This window comes from Pseudophryne corroboree, unplaced genomic scaffold, assembly GCF_028390025.1.
Source record: "Pseudophryne corroboree isolate aPseCor3 unplaced genomic scaffold, aPseCor3.hap2 scaffold_1279, whole genome shotgun sequence".
NCBI classification, from domain to species: Eukaryota; Metazoa; Chordata; class Amphibia; order Anura; family Myobatrachidae; genus Pseudophryne; species Pseudophryne corroboree.
This window is the reverse complement of record NW_026967904.1, coordinates 54,586-66,945: the sequence shown is the minus strand read 5'-3', so window position 1 is coordinate 66,945 and position 12,360 is coordinate 54,586. Positions and strand designations below refer to the sequence as shown.

The 12,360-nt window shown below is 49.4% G+C and overlaps 4 non-coding genes and 1 pseudogene across 4 annotated transcripts; all 5 read right to left on the bottom strand.

The window, feature by feature from the left end:
* Positions 1-205: 205 nt before the first annotated feature.
* Positions 206-368, bottom strand: LOC134993430 (U1 spliceosomal RNA). The gene has a single exon (XR_010197229.1). It is a non-coding gene; the product is annotated as a U1 spliceosomal RNA (small nuclear RNA).
* Positions 369-520: 152 nt separating this feature from the next.
* LOC134993447 (U1 spliceosomal RNA) lies at positions 521-684 on the bottom strand. The gene has a single exon (XR_010197242.1). It is a non-coding gene; the product is annotated as a U1 spliceosomal RNA (small nuclear RNA).
* A 972-nt stretch (positions 685-1,656) lies between these two features.
* LOC134993458 (U1 spliceosomal RNA) lies at positions 1,657-1,820 on the bottom strand. The gene has a single exon (XR_010197253.1). It is a non-coding gene; the product is annotated as a U1 spliceosomal RNA (small nuclear RNA).
* A 692-nt stretch (positions 1,821-2,512) lies between these two features.
* LOC134993473 (U1 spliceosomal RNA) lies at positions 2,513-2,654 on the bottom strand (annotated as a pseudogene).
* A 152-nt stretch (positions 2,655-2,806) lies between these two features.
* On the bottom strand, positions 2,807-2,970 carry LOC134993426 (U1 spliceosomal RNA). The gene has a single exon (XR_010197225.1). It is a non-coding gene; the product is annotated as a U1 spliceosomal RNA (small nuclear RNA).
* Between the last annotated feature and the right edge of the window lie 9,390 nt (positions 2,971-12,360).

The following is a 12,360-nucleotide window of genomic DNA, read 5'->3' as shown; positions in this document are numbered from 1 at the left end:
ACAGCTCCAGAGCTGCTATGAACGGCAAGTAAAAGAGTGTGGGCCCTGCAGCACTACCTGTAGTTTGCATTGTGCATTGGAAGGCACAAAGTAAGCAGACGGGAGAAGTCAGGATAGTGCGCAAGGGCATAGAAGGGAGCGGCTCAAGAAAAGAGAAGTTGAAACAGACAGCAAACTAGGCTGGAGAGAGACCTGAGACAAAGAGATCTGAATTATACGAGAGCCGACCAGGGGAAACACAAATTATGCAGTCAAGTTTCCCACATTTGGGGAAATCGCAGGAGCAGCACACCCAGAGTGCAATGGGTGAGCCTTGCCCTGGGAGAAGCACCTTCCTGATTATAGTATCTCACCTGGCAGGTAAGTAGGAGTTGGGCTAGAGCTTGGGAGGGTCGCTGCTCGGGCACCCCCCTGTCAAGTGAAGGAGATCCAACTGAGGCAGCACAAGGAAACTCTCGAAAGAAGAACAAGGCTAGAGGAAGATCTGAGACAAAGAAATCTGACTTTTACCAGAGCTGACCAGAGGAAAGCACAAACACAGTCCCCCACTACCACAAATAATGCAGTCGAGTTTCCCAAATTTGGGAAAATCACAGGGGTCAGCATACCCAGAATGCAATGAATGAACCTCACCCTGGGAGAACAATCTTCATGACCATGGTATCTCCTATGCAAAATAAGTATGATTTGGGATAGGGCTGGGGAGGGCCGCTGCTCAGGCACATCTCTGTCAAGTAAAGGAGATTCAACTGAGGCAGCACAAGGGAACTCTCATCTGGGGACAACAACTGCAGGGAGAACACATATTTTCAGATGATCATGGGAGGGCAGAAGGCTGCCTAATACTGAAGCACCCCCAAACAACAAACCAAATGCAACAACTAGTGCAAGCATTCCTGGGGGAAGGCCTGCAGCAGATGGATTTGCATACGGTGATGTCATCCAAGTAGTGGGTCAAAGTTGGCTTCAACCCTCGTCTGCATATGAAAAGAGAAAAGGGGCGTGCAGGGCATGGCGGCCTTTTGCGGCGCTTGGATGACCCCTAGTTCGCATTAAACACCTCCACCCTCCTTCGGTGTGGGGCTCATGTTGGCTATGCCCCAGCCCCTGAAGCATTCAAGCTGATTTCTTGCAGCAGCTGGGCACTGTAACAGCTCCAGAGCTGCTCTGTACGGCAAGTAAAAGGGTGTGGGCCCTGCAGCACTACCTTTAGTTTGCATTGTGCATTGGAAGGCACAAAGTAAGCAGACAGGAGGAGAAGTCAGGATAGTGCACAAGGGTATAAAAGGGAGGGGCTCATGAAAAAAGAAGTGGAAACAGACAGCAAACTAGGCTGGAGAGAGACCTGAGACAAAGAGATCTGAATTATACGAGAGCCGACCAGGGGAAACACAAATTATGCAGTCAAGCTTCCCACATTTGGGGAAATCAGAGTGCAATGGGTGAGCCTTGCCCTGGGAGAAGCACCTTCATGATCAAAGTGTCTCACCTGGCAGGTAAGTAGGAGTTGGGCTAGAGCTGGGGAGGGTCGCTGCTCTGGCACCCCCCTGTCAAGTGAAAGAGATCCAACTGAGGCAGCACAAGGGAACTCTCGAAAGAAGAACAAGGCTAGAGGAAGATCTGAGACAAATAAATCTGACTTTTACCAGAGCTGTCCAGAGGAAAGCACAAACACAGTCCCCCACTACCACAAATAATGCAGTCGTGTTTCCCACATTTGGGGAAATCACAGGGGTCAGCATACCCAGAATGCAATGAATGAACCTCACCCTGGGAGAACAATCTTCATGACCATGGTATCGCCTATGCAAAATAAGTATGATTTGGGATAGGGCTGGGGAGGGCCGCTGCTCAGGCACATCTCTGTCAAGTAAAGGAGATTCAACTGAGGCAGCACAAGGGAACTCTCATCTGGGGACAACAACTGCAGGGAGAACACATATTTCCAGATAAACATGGGAGGGCAGAAGGCTGCCTAATACTGAAGCACCCCCAAACAACAAACCAAATGCAACAACTAGTACAAGCATTCCTGGGGGAAGGCCAGCAGCAGATGGATTTGCATATGGTGATGTCATCCAAGCAGTGGGTCAAAGTTGGCTTCAACCCTCGTCTGCATATGAAAAGAGAAAAGGGGCGTGCAGGGCATGGCGGCCTTTTGCGGCGCTTGGATGACCCCTAGTTCGCATTAAACACCTCCACCCTCCTTCGGTGTGGGGCTCATGTTGGCTATGCCCCAGCCCCTGAAGCATTCAAGCTGATTTCTTGCAGCAGCTGGGCACTGTAACAGCTCCAGAGCTGCTCTGAACGGCAAGTAAAAGGGTGTGGGCCCTGCAGCACTACCTGTAGTTTGCATTGTGCATTGGAAGGCACAAAGTAAGCAGACGGGAGAAGTCAGGATAGTGCGCAAGGGCATAGAAGGGAGCGGCTCAAGAAAAGAGAAGTTGAAACAGACAGCAAACTAGGCTGGAGAGAGACCTGAGACAAAGAGATCTGAATTATATGAGAGCCGACCAGGGGAAACACAAATTATGCAGTCAAGTTTCCCACATTTGGGGAAATCGCAGGAGCAGCACACCCAGAGTGCAATGGGTGAGCCTTGCCCTGGGAGAAGCACCTACATGATCATAGTATCTCACCTGCCAGGTAAGTAGAAGTTGGGCTAGAGCTGGGGAGGGTCGCTGCTCGGGTACCCCCCTGTCAAGTGAAGGAGATCCAACTGAGGCAGCACAAGGGAACTCTCGAAAGAAGAACAAGGCTAGAGGAAGATCTGAGACAAATAAATCTGACTTTTACCAGAGCTGACCAGAGGAAAGCACAAACACAGTCCCCCACTACCACAAATAATGCAGTCGAGTTTCCCACATTTGGGGAAATCACAGGGGTCAGCATACCCAGAATGCAATGAATGAGCCTCACCCTGGGAGAACAATCTTCATGACCATGGTATCTCCTATGCAAAATAAGTATGATTTGGGATAGGGCTGGGGAGGGCCGCTGCTCAGGCACATCTCTGTCAAGTAAAGGAGATTCAACTGAGGCAGCACAAGGGAACTCTCATCTGGGGACAACAACTGCAGGGAGAACACAAATTTTCAGATGAACATGGGAGGGCAGAAGGCTGCCTAATAATGAAGCACCCCCAAACAACAAACCAAATGCAACAACTAGTGCAAGCATTCCTGGGGGAAGGCCTGCAGCAGATGGATTTGCATACGGTGATGTCATCCAAGCAGTGGGTCAAAGTTGGCTTCAACCCTCGTCTGCATATGAAAAGAGAAAAGGGGCGTGCAGGGCATGGCGGCCTTTTGCGGCGCTTGGATGACCCCTAGTTCGCATTAAACACCTCCACCCTCCTTCGGTGTGGGGCTCATGTTGGCTATGCCCCAGCCCCTGAAGCATTCAAGCTGATTTCTTGCAGCAGCTGGGCACTGTAACAGCTCCAGAGCTGCTCTGTACGGCAAGTAAAAGGGTGTGGGCCCTGCAGCACTACCTGTAGTTTGCATTGTGCATTGGAAGGCACAAAGTAAGCAGGCAAGGTCCAGAGAACAGTTAGAGGTCGGAGTAGCACTATCTCAAGTAGTACTACGACAGCACGGATGGATTCTAAATATTCCAAAATCGCAGCTGATTCCGACGACACGTCTGCTGTTCCTAGGGATGATTCTGGACACAGTACAGAAAAAGGTGTTTCTCCCGGAGGAGAAAGCCAAGGAGTTATCCGACATAGTCAGGAACCTCCTAAGACCAGGCCAAGTGTCAGTACATCAATGCACAATGGTCCTGGGAAAGATGGTGGCTTCTTACGAAGCGATTCCATTCGGCAGATTCCACGCAAGAACTTTTCAGTGGGATCTGCTGGACAAATGGTCCGGATCGCATCTTCAAATGCATCAGCGGATAACCCTGTCTCCAAGGACAAGGGTGTCTCTCCTGTGGTGGTTACAGAGTGCTCATCTCCTAGAGGGCCGCAGATTCGGCATTCAGGATTGGGTCCTGGTGACCACGGATGCCAGCCTGAGAGGCTGGGGAGCAGTCACACAGGGAAGAAATTTCCAGGGCTTGTGGTCAAGCATGGAAACGTCACTTCACATAAATATCCTGGAACTAAGGGCCATTTACAATGCCCTAAGTCAGGCAAGACCTCTGCTTCAGGGTCAGCCGGTGTTGATCCAGTCGGACAACATCACGGCAGTCGCCCACGTAAACAGACAGGGCGGCACAAGAAGCAGGAGGGCAATGATGGAAGTGGCAAGGATTCTTCGCTGGGCGGAGAATCATGTGATAGCACTGTCAGCAGTGTTCATTCCGGGAGTGGACAACTGGGAAGCAGACTTCCTCAGCAGACACGATCTTCACCCGGGGGAGTGGGGACTTCACCCAGAAGTCTTCCACATGATTGTGAACCGTTGGGAAAAACCAAAGGGTGGACATGATGGCGTCCCGCCTCAACAAAAAACTGGACAGATATTGCGCCAGGTCAAGGGACCCTCAGGCAATAGCTGTGGACTCTCTGGTAACACCGTGGGTGTACCAGTCAGTGTATGTGTTCCCTCCTCTTCCTCTCATACCAAAAGTACTGAGAATCATAAGAAGGAGAGGAGTAAAGACTATACTCGTGGCTCCGGATTGGCCAAGAAGGACTTGGTACCCGGAAATTCAAGAGATGCTCACGGAAGACCCGTGGCCTCTACCTCTAAGAAAGGACCTGCTCCAGCAGGGACCATGTCTGTTCCAAGACTTACCGCGGCTGCGTTTGACGGCATGGCGGTTGAACGCCGGATCCTGAAGGAAAAAGGCATTCCGGATGAAGTCATCCCTACCCTGATCAAAGCCAGGAAGGATGTAACCATACAACATTATCACCGTATTTGGCGTAAATATGTTGCGTGGTGCGAGGCCAGGAAGGCCCCTACAGAGGAATTTCAACTGGGTCGTTTCCCGCATTTCCTGCAAACAGGACTGTCTATGGGCTTCAAATTAGGGTCCATTAAGGTTCAAATTTCGGCCCTGTCAATATTCTTCCAAAAAGAACTGGCTTCTGTTCCTGAAGTTCAGACGTTTGTCAAGGGAGTACTGCATATACAGCCTCCTTTTGTGCCTCCAGTGGCACCTTGGGATCTCAATGTAGTTTTGGGATTCCTAAAATCACATTGGTTTGAACCACTCACCACTGTGGACTTAAAATATCTCACATGGAAAGTGGTAATGCTGTTAGCCCTGGCTTCAGCCAGGCGTGTCTCAGAATTGACCAAAACAAAAAACTGCAACAAACGAGTGCCTAATCATCAAAATAAAAAGTGAAAACCAATACGTGTTTCATAGAATTAAATAATCACAATTTTATGTTCCTGATAGTCTGCGCTTGCCGGAATACTATGTGTAGTATTGTGGTGATAGCATAGAAAAAGAACAAACGGCTGCGCTGAATATCAGGAACGAAACATGATGTACAGAGAGCCAACGTAAAAAATAACAATGTTTATTAATAAAACATATAAAAAGATTAATTGTCAAATAACCGGTGAAAAATATATACAAATATATATAAGAACAGTCACTAGACGTGAACTAGTGGTATATTGTAATGACTCAGCTTATTGGGGTGAAAAGTTCCGTGATTCACTTGTTAGATAGTTGATAAATACCAGGTGTGTTGGTAGGATCCTAATGAATAAAAAAGTCCCTCAGTTGAAATTGATATTCAATACCTTTCCAAAATGGGCTGGTAAGAGCCGAGCGTCCTCGGCTTCAATGTCCTGCAATGCCCATATACGCTGTGCAGCGGAAAGGAATGGATCGTCTCTCTCACAACCCGGTCGTGGCGGCGTGTGCGCTGAAGCCGCTGATGTCGGATGCTGTAGAAGGAGGGTGCAGCGGGGACCAAGGAACACCTGGAAGATTTCACCTGAGCTGAGTGTGGATAGGGGCGGGTCCTGACGCGTTTCGTCACGTTCACGTGACTTTCTCAAAGGTAGAATGTTCTTATATATATTTATATATATTTTTCACCGGTTATTTGACAATTAATCTTTTTATATGTTTTATTAATAAACATTGTTATTTTTTACGTTGGCTCTCTGTACATCGTGTCTCAGAATTGGCGGCTTTATCCTATAAAAGCCCTTACCTAATTTTTCATATGTGGTGCCTGCGGCTACTAGGGACTTGGAGGATTCCAAGTTGCTGGACGTAGTCAGGGCCCTGAAAATATATGTTTCCAGGACGGCTGGAGTCAGAAAATCTGATTCGCTGTTTATCCTGTATGCACCCAGCAAGCTGGGTGCTCCTGCTTCTAAGCAGACGATTGCTCGTTGGATTTGTAGTACAATTCAGCTTGCACATTCTGTGGCAGGCCTGCCACAGCCAAAATCTGTAAAAGCCCATTCCACACGGAAAGTGGGCTCATCTTGGGCGGCTGCCCGAGGGGTCTCGGCTTTACAACTTTGCCGAGCAGCTACTTGGTCAGGGGAAAACATGTTTGCTAAATTCTACAAATTTGATACCCTGGCTGAGGAGGACCTGGAGTTCTCTCATTCGGTGCTGCAGAGTCATCCGCACTCTCCCACCCGGTTGGGAGCTTTGGTATAATCCCCATGGTCCTTTCGGAGTCCCCAGCATCCACTAGGACGTTAGAGAAAATAAGAATTTACTTACCGATAATTCTATTTCTCATAGTCTGTAGTGGATGCTGGGCGCCCATCCCAAGTGCGGATTGTCTGCATTACTTGTACATAGTTATTGTTACAAAAATCGGGTTATTGTTGTTGTGAGCCATCTTTTCAGAGGCTCCTTCTGTTATCATGCTGTTAACTGGGTTCAGATCACAAGTTGTACGGTGTGATTGGTGTGGCTGGTATGAGTCTTACCCGGGATTCAAAATCCTTCCTTATTGTGTACGCTCGTCCGGGCACAGTATCCTAACTGAGGCTTGGAGGAGGGTCATAGGGGGAGGAGCCAGTGCACACCAGCTAGTCCTAAAGCTTTTACTTTGTGCCCAGTCTCCTGCGGAGCCGCTATTCCCCATGGTCCTTTCGGAGTCCCCAGCATCCACTACGGACTATGAGAAATAGAATTATCGGTAAGTAAATTCTTATTTTCTGGACTGTGTCCAGGATCATCCTTAGGAATAGAAGACGTGTCGTCGGAATCAGCTGCGATTTTGGAATATTAAGAATCCAACCGTGCTGCCGCAACACTACCTGAGATAGTGCTACCCCGACTACCAACTGTTCCCTGGATCTTGCCCTTATCCGGAGATCGTCCAAGTAAGGGATAATTAAAACTCCCTTCCTTCGAAGGAGTATCATCATTTCGGCCATTACTTTGGTAAAGACCCGGGGTGCCGTGGACAAACCAAACGGCAGCGTCTGAAACTGATAGTGACAGTTCTGTACCACAAACCTGAGGTACCCTTGGTGAGAAGGGTAATTTGGGACATGGAGATAAGCATCCTTGATGTCCAGAGACACCATATAATCCCCTTCTTCCCGGTTTGCCATCACCGCTCTGAGTGACTCCATCTTGAATTTGAACCTTTGTATGTAAGTGTTCAAGGATTTCAGATTTAAATTAGGTCTCACCGAGCCGTCCGGCTTCGGTACCACAAACAGCGTGGAATAATACCCCTTTCCCTGTTGTAGGAGGGGTACCTTGATTATCACCTGCTGGGAATACAGCTTGTGAATGGCTTCCCATACCGCCTCCCTGTCGGAGGGAGACGTCGGTAAAGCAGACTTTAGGAAAACGGCGAAGGGGAGACGTCTCAAATTCCAATTTGTACCCCTGAGATACCACCTGAAGGATCCAGGGGTCCACCTGTGAGTGAGCCCACTGCACGCTGAAATTTATGAGACGGGCCCCCACCGTTTCTGTTCCTGGGAACTGGCTGTTTGCTGCAGCCTTTTTCCTCTCCCTCTGCCACGGGGCAGAAATGAGGAGCCTTTTGCCCGCTTGCCCTTATGGGGCCCAAAGGACTGCGCCTGATAATACGGCGTCTTCTTATGTTGAGAGGCTACCTGGGGTAAAAATGTGGATTTCCCAGCCGTTGCCGTGGCCACCAGGTCTGTTAGACCTACCCCAAATAACTCCTCCCTTTTATAAGGCGATACTTCCATATGCCTTTTGGAATCAGCATCACCTGACCACTGTCTTGTCCATAACCCTCTTCTGGCAGAAATGGACAGCGCACTTACTCTTGATGCCAGTCGGCAAATATCCCTCTGTGCACAACGCATATATAGAAAGCATCTTTTAAATGCTCTATAGTCAGTAATATACTGTCCCTATCTAGGGTATCAATATTGTCAGTCAGGGAATCCGACCAAGCCACCCCAGCACTGCACATCCAGGCTGAGGCGATTGCTGGTCGCAGTATCACACCCGTGTGAGTGTATATACATTTTAGGATATTTTACTGCTTTCTGTCAGCAGGTTCCTTAAGGGCGGCCGTATCCGGGGACGGTAGTGCCACCTGTTTAGACAAGCGTGTGAGCGCTTTATTCACCCTAGGGGGTGTTTCCCAATGTGCCCTATCCTCTGGCGGGAAGGGGTATGATGCTAATAACTTTTTAGGAATTAACAGTTTTTATCGGGGGAAACCCACGCATCATCACACACTTCATTTAATTCCTCAGATGCAGGAAAAACTACAGGCAGTTTTTTCTCACCCAACATAATACCCTTTTTAGTGGTACTGGTATTATCAGAAATGTGTAAAAACATTTTCCATAGCCTCAATCATGTAACGTGTGGCCCTACTGGAAGTCACATTCGTCTCTTAATCGTCGACACTGGAATCAGTATCCGTGTCGGCGTCTGTATCTGCCATCTGCGGTAACGGGCGTTTTAGAGCCCCTGATGGCTTTTGAGACACCTGGACAGGCACAGGCTGAGTAGCCGGCTGTCTCATGTCATCAATCTTTTGTAAAGAGCTGACACTGTCACGTAATTCCTTCCATAAGCTCAGCCACTCAGGTGTCGACTCCCTAGGGGGTGACAACTCCATTACAGGCAATTGCTCCGCCTCCACACCATTTTCCTCCTCATACATGTCGACACAATCGTACCGACACACAGCACACACACAGGGAATGCTCTGATAGAGGACAGGACCCCACTAGCCCTTTGGGGAGACAGAGGGAGAGTATGCCAGCACACACCAGAGCGCTATATATATATATATATATACAGGGATAACCTTATATAAGTGTTTTTCCCCTTATAGCTGCTGTATTGTTATACTACGCCTAATTAGTGCCCCCCTCTCTTTTTTAACCCCTTTCTGTAGTGTAGTAACTGCAGGGGAGAGCCAGGGAGTTTCCCTCCAACGGCGCTGTGAGAGAAAATGGCGCCAGTGTGCTGAGGAGATAGGCTCCGCCCCCTTCTCGGCGGCCTTTTCTCACGTTTTTCTGTGGAATCTGCCAGGGGTTAAAATTCATCCATATAGCCCTGGGGGCTATATGTGATGTATTTTCGCCAGCCAAGGTGTTTCTATTGCTGCTCAGGGCGCCCCCCCCTAGCGCCCTGCACCCTCAGTGACCGAAGTGTGAAGTGTGCTGAGGAGCAATGGCGCACAGCTGCAGTGCTGTGCGCTACCTTGGTGAAGACAGGATGTCTTCTGCCGCCGATTTTCCGGACCTCTTCTTGCTTCTGGCTCTGTAAGGGGGCCGGCGGCGCGGCTCTGGGACCGAGCTCCGAGGCTGGGCCTGTGTTCGGTCCCTCTGGAGCTAATGGTGTCCAGTAGCCTAAGAAGCCCAATCCACTCTGCACGCAGGTGAGTTCGCTTCTTCTCCCCTTAGTCCCTCGATGCAGTGAGCCTGTTGCCAGCAGGTCTCACTGAAAATAAAAAACCTAAAACAAAACTTTCACTAAGAAGCTCAGGAGAGCCCCTAGTGTGCACCCTTCTCGGCCGGGCACAAAAATCTAACTGAGGCTTGGAGGATTGTCATAGGGGGAGGAGCCAGTGCACACCAGGTAGTCCTAAAGCTTTACTTTTGTGCCCAGTATCCTGCGGAGCCGCTAATCCCCATGGTCCTTACGGAGTTCCCAGCATCCACTAGGACGTCAGAGAAACACTGATAGAGTACATTATATTTATGAATTAATTGCTTCCAGATTCTGCAGCAGCATCATCAGCACCACCAGTGTTACTCACAGTCACTTCACACTGACTGCTGCACAACACATCACTTAATTTCCGGGCCGCCCGCCACCTGGTGAAGAGACATGGGAGATGAAGGACCAGCAGTGCCACGTTGAGCGGAAGTATTGTTAATTAGTTACCCACACACTCCTTGTGACACCTGCTCCCCGTCTGCCCTCCCACCCGCCGCCTGCCGTCCGGAACCCGCACTGACAAGTAAGTCTCAGCAGAATGTGTCTGCCAGCAGCTCCCAGTCCCTCCTAGAGGAACACTGCCAGTGGTGTGGCGGCCGCGGCACACTAGGACTGAGAGACCGCAGCAGGAGGAAAGCACAGGTGGGCGGGAGGAGAGCATGGGCGGACATCACCACGTCACATTGCAAGGTGACGCCAGTCCCCCCAGTGAGGCCGCCGACGAATGCACTCAGCATAGTATTAGCAGCAGGCAGAGGGGGGTCGGGTGCAGCGGTGGTGGGAGGTACGGAAATGAGCTGCAGGCTAGGCTCCACCGATCACACACTCAGCGATCACTGTGCTACTCAAGCGTGGCGTGCAGCGGTGCTGGACATTAGGGAGTGCCTGTGCGCACCAGGCACCCCCTGTACGCACGCCTATGCGCTACCACCCCCCATATGCCACACTACATCACTATGCTACAGCCCTCCCATATGCTGCACTTCATAATTACACTATACCCCCCATACAACATACTACATCACCACACTACACTACTCACAATAAAATTAAAACATCCCAGTTCCTCATTCTTAATGAGCTCACGTGAGTTCTCTCCCCAACGGAGCTCCAGACCAAGTAACAATGAAGACACCAGCAGCGTGTAGGGGGCAGGCCTGGTCCACTTGTCAGGAGAGAGCAGTCACAGGAGGGTAAGAAGGGGGCGGGGCCTAGTCCTACAGACGGGAGAGAGCACAGACAGGAGAGAGCAAGGTACAGGGGTAGAAGGGGACGGAGCCTATTCTTACAGGCTTTCAAAATTCGACTTTAAAATTTGACATTTGACAAATTCGACTTTTCTGCAATGGTACAAATGCGGCAATTCGACAAAAGTATATTCAATTGAAGTTTGTAAATTCGACAACAGTGCTTTTAAACAGTAAATTCGTCATTTTCAATCCGCCACACTTTGCTGGCGGAATCTAATAAAAATTTTTTAAAAACATGTTTTTTTTTATGCAGTTTTTTTTTTTTGGTAATAGCATATCTATTTATATTAGAAGGGATTAGGTACTTGGTTTGTCTTTTTTGGAGGCACAAGTATTATTTATATATTTTTTAAAATATTATTTATTTTTTAAATGGAATGTGAAAAACCCGAAAAAAAAATTGCGTGGGTCCCCCCTCCAAAGCATAACCAGCCTCGGGCTCTTCGAGCCGGTCCTGGTTCTAAAAATCCGGGGGAAAAACGGACAGGGGATCCCCCGTATTTTTAAAACCAGCACCGGGCTCTGCGCCTGGTGCTGGTGCAAAAAATACGGGGGACAAAAAGAGTAGGGGTCCCCCGTATTTTTTACACCAGCATCGGGCTCCACTAGCTGGACAGATAATGCCACAGCCGGGGGTCACTTTTATACAGTGCCCTGCGGCCGTGGCATTAAATATCCAACTAGTCACCCCTGGCCGGGGTACCCTGGGGGAGTGGGGACCCCTTCAATCAAGGGGTCCCCCCCCCCAGCCACCTAAGGGCCAGGGGTGAAGCCCGAGGCTGTCCCCCCCATCCAAGGGCTGCGGATGGGAGGCTGATAGCCTTGAGAAAATTTAAAGAATATTGTTTTTTCTAGTAGTACTACAAGTCCCAGCAAGCCTCCCCCGCAAGCTGGTACTTGGAGAACCACAAGTACCAGCATGCAGGAGAAAAACGGGCCCGCTGGTACCTGTAGTTCTACTGGGGGAAAAATACCCAAATAAAAACAGGACACAGACACCGTGAAAGTATAACTTTATTTCCCACCTGCCGACACACACATACTTACCTATGTTGACATGAAGCAGTCGGTCCTCTTCTCCAAGTAGAATCCACGGGTACCTGAAAATAAAAGATAATTATACTCACCTGATCCAGGTTCCAGATTAAATCCACGTACTTGGCAAAACAACAAACCGAACACCCGGACCAGACGGACTGAAAGGGGTCCCATGTTTACACATGGGATCCCTTTCCACGAATGCAGACATCCGAATCTCGCGAGAATCCGACAG